The sequence below is a fragment of the Octopus sinensis genome, linkage group LG7, assembly GCF_006345805.1.
Source record: "Octopus sinensis linkage group LG7, ASM634580v1, whole genome shotgun sequence".
NCBI classification, from domain to species: Eukaryota; Metazoa; Mollusca; class Cephalopoda; order Octopoda; family Octopodidae; genus Octopus; species Octopus sinensis.
The window spans coordinates 88,034,522-88,047,021 of NC_043003.1; the positions used below are offsets into that span (position 1 = coordinate 88,034,522).

Sequence of the window (12,500 nt, forward strand, 5' to 3'; positions counted from 1 at the left end):
CTATAAATATATATATATACATATAATATATATATATACATATATATATATATACATATACATATATATACATAATATATAATACATATATATACATATTACATATATATACATACATATATATACATATATATACATATACATATATATACATATATATATATACATATATATACATATACATATATATACATATATATATATACATATATATATATATACATCGGCTGGCCCCCATGCCGGTGACATGTAAAAGCACCGTCCGTTCGTGGCCGTTTGCCAGCTCTGTCTGGCCCCGTGTCGGTGGCACGTAAAAGCACCATCCGTTCGTGTCCGTTGCCAGCGTCGCCTGGCCCCGTGCCGGTGACACGTAAAAGCACCATCCGTTCGTGGCCATTCACCAGCTCTGTCTGGCACCTGTGCAGGTGGCACGTAAAAAACACCCACTACACTCGCGGAGTGGTTGCCGTTAGGAAGGGCATCCAGCCGTAGAAACACTGCCAGATCTGACTGGGCCTGACGAAGCCTTCCAGCTTCACAGACCCCAGTTGACCCGTCCAACCCATGCTAGCATGGAAAGCGGACGCTAAATGAAAAATGATGATGATGATATACTTATACATATATATATATATATACATATATATATACATATTATATATTATACATATATATACATACATATATATATATATATATAATATATAACACTATATATACATATATATACATATAATACATATATATATTATACATACATATATATACATACATATATATATATACATGCATATTATATATATATATATATACATTTCAACAATTGAGGGTAAAATTAATTAATTAATTAATCAATTTCACCAAGTATTCAGTATGCAAAGGGACCATTTAAGGCAAATTAATATATATATATACATATATATATATATATGCATATATATAAAAATAAATATTAGGGAATAAATCCAAATTTACAGGGAAAAATCAGATTTAGTGTCTTGCAGCGTGCATACGTTAATGATTGAGTGGTTGTATGTGTGTGTGTGCGAGTATGCATAATTAATGTGTAGAAATATAGGGCTGCATTATAAAATATCCGTGTCTATATGTATTTGTGTATGTATAGTTATATATATATATGTGTGTGTTTGTTTACGTATTTATATATGTTTATTACATACATATAGTATATAGTATTTATTTAATATTATTTTACTAAGAATAAATATTTCTATAAGTATGTGGTTGAGTATCTGCGGTTACTGGATGTTATTTCTCCTCTGTTTTAGTGTATTGCTGAGAGTATATGTTTATGAATGAGTGATTGTATGTGTGTGTGTGCGAGTATGCATAACTAATGAGTAGAAGTATAGGGCTGCAATATAATATCTATTTAAGTAAATATAGATTAAAATGGATATTAGAATATGGATTTCTACCTTATAAATTAAAGTTAATATTTAACATTATAGTCGATTTCGATATAATCATATTTAATAATAGAGTTTATTATAAGTAAATTTTTATTTAGATTATATAGATTATTTATATCATAAAAATATTGATTATATTTTAGGTTTTGAAACCACCTGAAGAATATCTCAAAGATGCTGAAATAAGACATGAAACAATCGTAGTGGTTATTTATAATTGTTAAATTTCTAAATTTATATAAATTATTTTATGTATTGGCTTAAGTCTTTTTTTGTTTGATTTGCATAATAGTGGTTTTGTCTCTAATTTAATATAATATACATATATATATATACTCATATATATATATACATATATATATATATTATTATATATATATATTCATATATATCTATATATTCATCTATATATATATACATATATAATATATACAATATATATATATATACATATAGGTTTAGAATCGAGGGGCCCTAAAATCAACCTAGCTAAACCAAAGTCCTAAAAGTAGGAAGGTAGACCAATCACAAACGCCTTCAGGTAGATGGCCCTGCTCAATCTGTAAAAAAGGTGTAAGTAGAAACTCTATAAGATGCACCAAATGTAAGCTATGGACACATAAGAGATGTAATAATGTCAAAGGAAGACTTACTAGGAAAATAGTTTTTATCTGTGGCAGATGCTCAGGAGCAATGAACTCTGAAAATATGCAGAGACCAACTTCTACCACGTTCCAGGGAGAAAAACTAGAAGTAGTTGATAGCTTCCACTACCTAGGTGACCAAGTCAGTAGCGGGGGCGGGTGTGCTGAAAGTGTATTTGCTAGAGTAAGAATAGCCTGGGCAAAGTTTAGAGAGCTCTTACCCCTGCTGGTGACAAAAGGCTCTCGCTCAAAGTAAAAGGCAGACTGTATGATGCATGTGTACGTACAGCCATGCTACATGGCAGTGAAATATGGGCCGTGACTGCTGAGGATTTGCGTAAGCTCGCAAGAAATGAAGTTAGTATGCTCCGATGGATGTGTAACGTCAGTGTTCATAATCGACAGAGTGTAAGTACCTTGAGAGAAAAGTTGAACCTAAGAAGCATCAGTTGTTGTGTGCAAGAGAGACGTTTGCGCTGGTATGGTCATGTGATGAGAATGGCTGAAGATAGTTGTGTGTGAAAGTGCCACACCCTGGCAGTTAAGGGGACTTGTGGAAGAGGTAGACCCAGGAAAACCTGGGTCGAGGTGGTGAAGCACGACCTTCGAACTTTAGGTCTCACCAAAGAAATGACCAGAGACCGAGACCTTTGGAAGTATGCTGTGCGTGAGAAAACCCGGCAAGACCAGTGAGAACAGTCAAAATCAAAATCAAACCAAATCAATTCATATATCAGAGAGCAGAACCAAATTGAGGTTGATCAGCATCAGTGCGAATTACAGCTGTGGTTAAGCGAACCATCCGATCGTGGTCGTTGCCGGCGCCGCCCTGTCTAGCCTCCGTGTCGGTGGCACGTAAAAGCACCATCCGTTCATGTTCGTTGCCAGCCTCGCCTGGCCCCCGTGCAGGTTACACGTAAAAGCACCATCCGTTCGTGTCCGTTGCCAGCCTCGCCTGGCCCCCATGCCGGTGACACGTAAAAGCACCATCCGTTTCGTGGCTGTTTACCAGCCCTGTCTGGCCCCCGTGTTGGTGGCACGTAAAAGCACCATCCGTTCGTGTCCGTTGCCAGCCTCACCTGGCCCCCGTGCCGGTGACATGTAAAAGCACCATCCGTTTCGTGGCCGTTTGCCAGCTCTGTCTGGCACCTGTGCGGGTGGCACGTAAAAAGCACCCACTACACTCACGGAGTGGTTGGCATTAGGAAGGGCATCCAGCCATAGAAACACTGCCAGATCTGACTGGGCCTGATGAAGCCTTCCAGCTTCACAGACACCAGTTGAACCGTCCAACCCATGCTAGCATGGAAAACGGACGCTAAATGATGATGATGATGATATATATACATATATATACATACATATACACACACATATATATATATACATACATATATATACATACATATATATACATATACTTATATGCATATATATATATACATACACATATATATATATAATACATACATATACACACACATATATATATACATACATATATATACATACATATATATACATTACTTATATGCATATATATATATACATACACATATATATATATATATACATACATATATATACATATACTTATATGCATATATATATATACATACATATATATACATATACTTATATGCATATATATATATATATATATATATATATATATATATACACACATACATATATACATACATATATACATATACATACATCATCATCGTTTAACATCTGCTTTCCATGCTAGCATGGGTTGGACGGTTCAACTGGGGTTGGGGAAGCCAGAAGGCTACACCTGGCCCAGTCTGATCTGGCAGTGTTTCTACAGCTGGATGCCCTTCCTAACGCCAACTACTCTGTGAGTGTAGTGGGAGCTTTTTACGTGCCACCGGCACGGAAACCAGATGAGGCTGGCAACGGCCACAATCGGATGGTGCTCTTTACGTGCCACCGGCACAGAGGCCAGCCAGGGCGGCGCTGGTTACGGCCAGTTCGGATGGTTCTCTTACATGCCACCGGCACTGGTATCACAGCTACAAATTCCATTGATGTTGATCGATTACGATTTTGAGTTTCACTTGCCTCAACAGGTCTTCACAAGTAGAGTTTTGTGTCCCAAAAAGAAAAGGAATGCTCTAGCTACATGCCAGCTAGAGGCCACGGGTTATGGCCTCACTTGTCCTGCTGGGTCTTCTCACGGACAGCATGCTTCCAAAGGTCTCGGTATCTAGTCATTTCCTCGGTGAGACCGAAAGTTCGAAGGTCGTTCCTCCCCACCTTGTCCCAGGTTTTCCTGGGTCTGCCTCTTCCACAGGTTCCCTCTACTGCTAGGGTGTGGCACTTTCTCACACAACTATCTTCATCCATTCTCGCCACATGACCATACCAGCGCAAACGTCTCTCTTGCACACCACAACTGATGCTTCTTAGGTCCAACATTTCTCTCAAGGTACTTACACTCTGTCAAGTATGAACACTGACGTTACACATCCATCGGAGCATACTGGCTTCATTTCTTGCGAGCTTACGCATATCCTCAGCAGTCACGGCCCATATTTCACTGCCATGTAGCATAGCTGTTCGTACACTTGCATCATACAATCTGCCTTTTACTCTGAGTGAGAGGCCTTTTGTCACCAGCAGAGGTAAGAACTCTCTGAACTTTGCCCAGGCTATTCTTACTCTAGCAGTTACACTTCCAGCACACCCGCCCCCGCTACTGATTTGGTTACCTAGGTAACGGAAGCTATCAACTATTTCTAGTTTTTCTCCCTGGAATGTTGTGGAAGATGGTCTCTGTGTATTTTCAGTGTTTATTGCTCCTGAGCATCTGCCACATACAAAAGCTATCTTCCTAGTTAGCCTTCCTTTGACATTGCTGCACCTCTTATGTGTCCATAGCTTACACTTGGTGCATCTTATAGAGTTTCTACCTACGCCTTTTCTACAGATCGAGCAGGGCCATCTACCCGAAGGTGTTTGTGATTTGTCTACCTTCCTACTTATTAGAACTTTGGTTTTAGCTAGGTTGACTCTAAGGCCCTTCGATTTTAATCCTTGCTTCCACACCTGAAACCTCTCCTCCAGTTCTGATAGTGATTCAGCAATTAAGGCAAGGTCATCAGCATAGAGGAGCTCCCAAGGGCATCCTGTCTTGAATTCCTCCGTTATTGCTTGGAGGACTATGATACACATACATGTATATACATATATACATATACATATACATACATATATACATATATATATATGGTGTGCATAGTCAACAGAGTGTTAGTACCTTGAGAGAAAAGTTGGACCTAAGAAGCATCAGATGTGGTGTGTAAGAGAGACAACTGTGCTGGTATGGCCATATGGTGAGAATGGATTTGGATAGCTGATTGAAAAAGTGCCACACCCTTGCGGTTGAGCGAACCTGTGGAAGAGGTAGACCCAGGAAGACCTGGGATGAGGTAGTGCAGCATGACCTTCGAACATTGGGCCTCACCGAGGCAATGACTAGTGACCGGGACCTCTGGAAATATGCTGTGCCTGAGAAGACTCGGCAAGCTCAAATGAGACCATAACCTTGTGGCCTATGCCAGTGGTGTAACCAGTCCACTTATGCGTACCTTTCCTTTATTGGACACTAAACTCCGCTTCCGAAGACCTGTTGAGGCAATCGAAATCGAAATCAAATTCAATGAGTGACATCCGTTCTAATGGAGCGCTAAGAGTGCCATATGAGCGTGATCATTGTCAGAGCAACAAGCTGGCCTCCGTGCCAGTGGCACGTAGAAAACACCATTCAAGTGTGATCGTTACCTGCGTCACTTTTCTGGCACTTGTGCTGGTGGCACATGAAAAAACATTCAAGCGAGATCGTTGCCAGTGCCGCTGGACTGGTTCCTGTGCAGGTGACACATGTAAAGTAGCCTCTGAGCGTGGCCTTTGTTAATACTGCCTGACTGGCCCTCATGCCGGTGGCACGTAAAAGCACCCACTACACTCTTGGAATGTTTGGCGTTAGGAAGAGCATCCAGCTGTAGAAACTCTGCCAGATCAGATTGGAGTCTGGTTCAGCTATGTGATTTGCGAGACCTCACTCAAAGCGTCCAACCCATGCTAGCATGGAAAGTGGACATTAAACGATGATGATGATGATAAATATATATATATATACAAATAAGAAAATGGAGGAACAGATTTCTTTCAATCATCGACTTACAGATATTACCAATTCATATTATTTATTAGGGGTGGACTGAATATTTGTTTGTTTAGTTTTAACTACTTACGTGGTCCATCTCGATATTAATAGTTTGATCAAACATTTATTTAATTATGAGGATTTACTTGTATAACCTTTGATCAATAATAAATTACCTATTATATATAGGGGTACATGGATATGATATTGGATAACCTTAGATTAATATCTTATATCAATAAATGGATGTATAATTGAATAGATAGGTATTAATGCAGAATTAAAATATGAATAGTTGCATAATTGAGTAACATTAAAATTGTATATCGATCTCTAAAATATCCACAATAATACACATAAACTCGAAGATATTATATGGTCAGATACAGAATATTTTGTTTTTATTACGGTATTTTATACGACTTAAGTTTTGCAACGAATTTAATTGGAGAAGTGAAAACGCTAATGTTAAATTGATTGTAAGGATTAGCATTATAGTAACGGTATATTTACACGATGAATTTGATTTTTGTATCTTTCGTAAATATCTTCCTATTTCTTTCCCATAAATCTTGGCAAATGTGCAATGCATACCTTCTACTTCTTTTGAAAGTTTTGTCTGAATATTTTCCAACCTTTGCCAAATATATAATCCTAACGTATTATACCCATTTAGGCCACTTTTTATATATTAGGAATTAGCATAGTTTTCACTTTAAATGGTTTATAATATTATTATTTTAGTTATTAGTATGTATATGTGTATGGGGGTGTATATAAGTATGTGCATATGTACATATATGTATGTATATGTGTATATGGATATGTATGTATGTATGTGTGTATTTATGTACATATGCATATCTATATGTACGTGTGTATGTGCGCATATATGTATGTTTGTATGTATGTGTATTTTAACCAACCAACCGTAACTAAGACAATGAAATTCAAATGTGTCAACCAATTGGATTTAGCTTGAGATTGTAAATAATCTCTCCCCTACCCCCGTAAGATTTTAAACCACTGTAATACTATATATTAATAATAACGTAAGCATAGCCCGTTACGGCCTACCTCTTACCTCTTGATCTGTGAACTCTACATATGTACATGCATATATCTTTTGTATGATGTAAAAGGGTATAATCTCTTTATATATGTATATGTATTAGTGGATGTTTTTACGCATATATGTATATGCATATACATGTGTTTGTTACCTGTGTGTATATATATGTATGCAGAATAAGAGTGAAGTTTCAATTTTGACTGTATGATATATGAATATAATGACATTATTTGTTGAATTAATGTGCTTGCATCTTTCATAGGCATCTGTCTATATATTATGTTATACCGTCCAACCCATGCTAGCATGGAGAACGGACGTTAAACGATGATGATGATGATGATGATATATTATATATGTGATATACAATATATTATATTATATTACACTATATTATATTTTATGTGGTATTTTCCATCAACTATGTATTGGGAATAGCAGAATGCACATATTCCAATATTGGTATTATTTATTTATAATAATAATAATATTAATAGTTTTGGTAATGTAATGTAATGAACTTTGTATATGTACCCATTGATGTGGATGTATTTGTATACTCCAGTATATATATTTGAATATCTGTAACCTTATGTGTATGTATATTATTAAATATATACTTATATATGTCTATATATATATGTATATACACTTATATATATATTATATATATATATATATATATATATATATATATATATATATATATATAATATATATATATATACACTTATATATATATATATATTCTTTTGTATGTGTATTTTGTTTCATATTTATATTTGCATATTTTTATAATTGTACTTTATAATCTCTGGCGAGGCCTTGAGATATATAAGTAACTCATTTTTAACAGCATATTACCTCAATACATCTGACTATTATAGGCATAATGAGATACTTTTATCTACAGGCTGAAACAGCTGTAAGATCCATTTTATGTGTATTATTTTTATGGTATTATCTTACTTACTGATGTATATTGTCTTATTCTGTTGGATTTGGATGTTTCTATTTAATTAGTTAATAGATTATATGAATTGGTATTATCTGTAAGTCGATGATTGAAAGAAATCTGTTCCTCCATTTTCTTATTTGTATTATGAATTTGAGGTAAAATATTTTACCTTCGCCCATCTAAAACAATAAATGAATTGCATTGCAATTATAAGCATTTATATATTTGCCTTTTGGGTACTTCACCAGCAGTATATTGGATAACTGATATCCCATAGTGGGTTACACTCATAACCCCTATCTCACTTTGTACTTTTATATATATATATATATATATATATATATATATATATATATATATATATACATATATATATATACATATATATATATATACATATATATATATATATATATATACACACACACACACATACATATATATAAGTGCAGGTGTGGTGGTGTGGTGTGGTAAGAAACTTGGTTCTAAAGCACATGGTCGTGAGTTCAGTCCCACGGTGTGGTAACTTGGCATGTGTTTTCTGCTGTAGCCTCAGACCAACCAAAGTCATGTGAGTGGATTTTGTAGACAGAAACTGAAAGAAACCCATCGTATATATATGTGTATATGTAAGTCTTTGTGTCTCTGCCTCATCACAGCTTGACAACTGGTGTTGGTTTATTTACATCCCTGTAACTTAATGGTTTGACAACAATAGACCAATAGAATACGTACCAGGTTTATCAAAATAAAATAAAGCACTGGGGTTGATTCATTCGACAAAAAATTTTTCAAGGTAGTCTCATATTTTTGTTTGCCTACTCAATTGTATCTCTCAATCTATCTTTCTGTGTACATATGTACATATCATCATCATCATCATTTAACGTCCATTTTCCATGATATCATGGGTTGGACAGTTCTACCAGGATCTGGAAAACCATGAGTGTAGTGGGTGTTTTTTATGTGCCACCAGCACAGGGGCCAGAGGAGGCTGGCAAACGGCCACGATCAGTTGGTGCTTTTATGTGTCACCGACACAGACGCCAATGAGGCGGTGCTGGCATCTGCCACGTTCGGACGGTGCTTTTTACATATCACCGGCACGGGTGTCTTAACTGCAATTTTCATTTGATTTTTATTGTGATGTTGGTGTTGACGTACTTGATTCGATAAGTCTCAAGAACAGTGGGCCACTCTACGATCCAAGGTTAGCACAGCAGGCCATCCTGTGAGCCATGAACAACTCACTTCATTTGTTGGATCATCACAGTTACAGCATATCTCAGAGGTCTCGGTCTTCGTCATTTCCTCTGTGAGACCCTATGTGCCACCGGCAGGGGTATCGCATCTACAATATCCATACAATTTTTATTTTGATGTTGATGAACTTGATACAATAGGTCTCCTCAAGCGCAGCAGGCCATCCTGCAAGTCATGAACTCACTTCATTTGTCGGGTTTTCGAAGTCACAGCATATCTCCAGAGGTCTCGGTCTTTCGTCATAGCCTCTGTGAGGCTCAATGTACGATGGTCATGCTTCACCACCTCATCCCATGTCTTCTTGGGTCTACCTCTACCCCGGATTCCTTCAACAGTTTGGGAGAGGCACTTCTTCACTTATTTTTCCAAATCTATCCATAATACATGACCATACCAACTCAAACGTCACTCCTGCACACTGCATCCGATGCTACTTATGCCCAACATCTCTCAGGGTGCTTACACTCTGTGATGCATGGACACTGACATTACACATCCAGCGGATCATGCTAGCTTCATTTCTTTTGAGCCTACGCATATTCTCAGCAGTCACGGCCCATGTTTCACTACCGTGAAGCATGGCAGTTTGCACACATGCAGCGTATAATCTACCTGTCACACTGAGCAAGAGACCCTGTCGCCAGTAGGGGAAGAAGCTTTCTAAACTTTGCCCAGGCTATTCTTATTCTAGTGGTAACACTCTCTGAGCATCCACCCCTGCTACTAACTTGGTCACCTAGGTAGCAGAAACTATCAACTACCTCTAGTTTCACCCCCAGGAGTGTAATGGAATCTGTTTTCTGAGTATCAATGGTGTCTATTGCCCCTGTGCATCTGCCGCACACAAAAGCTATCTTCTTGGTTAATTTTCCTTTGATATTGCTGCACCTCTTATGTGTCCATAGCTTACACTGGGTACATCTTATGGAGTTTCTACCTACATCTTTTCTACAGATCGAGCAGAGCCACCTGAAGGGGTGTGTGGTGAGTTTGTCTTCCTACTTACTAGAACTTTGGTCTTTGCTACATTGACTCTAAGGCCTTTTGATTCTAAACCTAGCTTTCACACACAAAATTTCTTCTCTAGTTCCAGTAGTGATTCTGCTACATGGGCTAGGTCATCAGCATAGAGGAGCTCCCAGGGACAACCCGATTTAAATTCCTCTGTTATTGCCTGGAGGACTATGATGAATAAAAGGAGACTGAGGGCTGAGCCTTGGTGAACGCCAGCTTCTAGCCAGAATTCTTCACTATACTCATTGCCAATCCTAACCTTACTAACAGCCTCTCTGTATAGGGCCTGTACAGCCCTTATTAACCAGTCGTCAATCTCCAGTTTCTGCATCGCCCACCAGATAAGGGATCGGGGGACACTGTCAAAGGCTTTCTGCAAGTCCACAAAAGCTAAGTATAGGGGTTTATCTTTGGCTAGGTATTTCTCCTGCAGTTGTCGAACCATGAATATGGCATCAGTGGTGCTTCTACCCGGTACAAAACCGAACTGCATCTCATCTAAGCAGACTCTCTCCGTGACCGTTATCACCTGATCCAGCAGTTTGATACCCCTGTAGTTATTTCTATCTCTATCACCTTTACTCTTGTAGCAGTCGACTATGGTGCTGCTATGCCAGTCGTTGGGTATGACTCCATCATGAACTACCTGGTTTACAATGCGGGTGACTAGGCCATAGCTCACACCACCAGATGTTTTAAGCATCTCAGCAATGATTCCTGATGGGCCAGGGGCTTTTCCTGGTTTAATACCCTTAATTGCCTTATCTACTAGGGAGCTATCTATACGGATAGCTGGTCCCTCTACTGAGTCAACATTTGGCAGGCTCTCCTCCCCCCATTCATTCACCACATTCATCAGTCTTTCACACACACACATATATATATATATATATATATATATATATATATATATGTATTTGTGCATATATATATATATCAATATCTATAAAGTTGAAATGTGAAAAAGTTTCTTGGTTATTTGTCTCATTTTGGGATGGGAACGGTAGATGGGGTCGGATTGGCGCCAAAATTTACACTGGGGGTAAAATGGGGTGGGCAATGGTGTTAGGAGGGTTGCAAGTTGCTCGGGGCTACCATTTGGTTGCCATGGTGAGGAGTATGGGAAAAATTGAGTTTTATGGGATAGACAGGTTGCACTGTTTGAATAATGGTGGCTTTTCGTGTTGCTGAAGGGGCTATCTTTAATTGTGGGTGTAAAAATTTGGGGGATTTTGGAAAGGGAGGGGCCATCAGCTATGGAGATGATGAGAAGGAGAAAAGAAAGAGTGGAAGAAGAGAAAGAAGAAAAAGAAGATAAAGACAAGGAAAAAATAAAAATAAGAAAAAGAAAAGGGCAATAAAAAGAACCAGGCAAAGAAGACTCACAAAAGAAGAAAGGGAAAAGGAGACAACATGCACAATATAACACCACCACCAAAACCCAAGCGAAGCACGAGTCAAAATAGCTAGTCTGTTATATAAAAGTCTTTGTGTGTTACTTATAGACTCGAAAAACTACTGGATCGAGTCTAATGAAATTTGGAACACAAAATCCAAGGATAGGGAGAATAGTAATGCTGTATGTTTCATGCAATTTTGAGGGAGCAGAACACCTCAGTGAAAATTCATATGCTTTGGATCTTGATGAAATTTCAACCATAGACACAAATCAAGAAGCATTCCCAATGTTTCCGCTTCTCATGAGGATTCTAAGACCCCCTAATGAGGGCCTTAACTCCCAAACTTTAGTCAATTTTTATAATCCAAAACAAGGTCAAAAATACTGAATGGATCTTTATGAAATTTGGAAATTATATTCTATGCATAAGGACAGATGTAATGCAGTATATGTTTGAAAGTAAGGGGGGCATAAATGAAACTATAGCCCCTTGAAAATTCATATACTTTTGCTGTTGATGAA

At 37.7% G+C, this 12,500-nt stretch overlaps 1 protein-coding gene and 1 long non-coding RNA gene across 4 annotated transcripts in view; both read right to left on the minus strand.

Moving 5' to 3' along the window:
- The window catches only part of LOC118764300, a 20,512-nt gene extending 8,749 nt beyond the window's left edge, over positions 1-11,763 (minus strand). Inside the window, exons 1-2 of the long non-coding RNA XR_005000108.1 lie at positions 11,582-11,763; positions 3,321-3,325 (exon numbers count right to left, since the gene is read on the minus strand). This is a non-coding gene — a long non-coding RNA (uncharacterized LOC118764300). The remainder of the gene's footprint in view (positions 1-3,320; positions 3,326-11,581) is intronic.
- Positions 1-12,500, minus strand: part of LOC115213850 (motile sperm domain-containing protein 1) — a 95,669-nt gene that overhangs the window by 73,998 nt on the left and 9,171 nt on the right. The window lies entirely within an intron of this gene.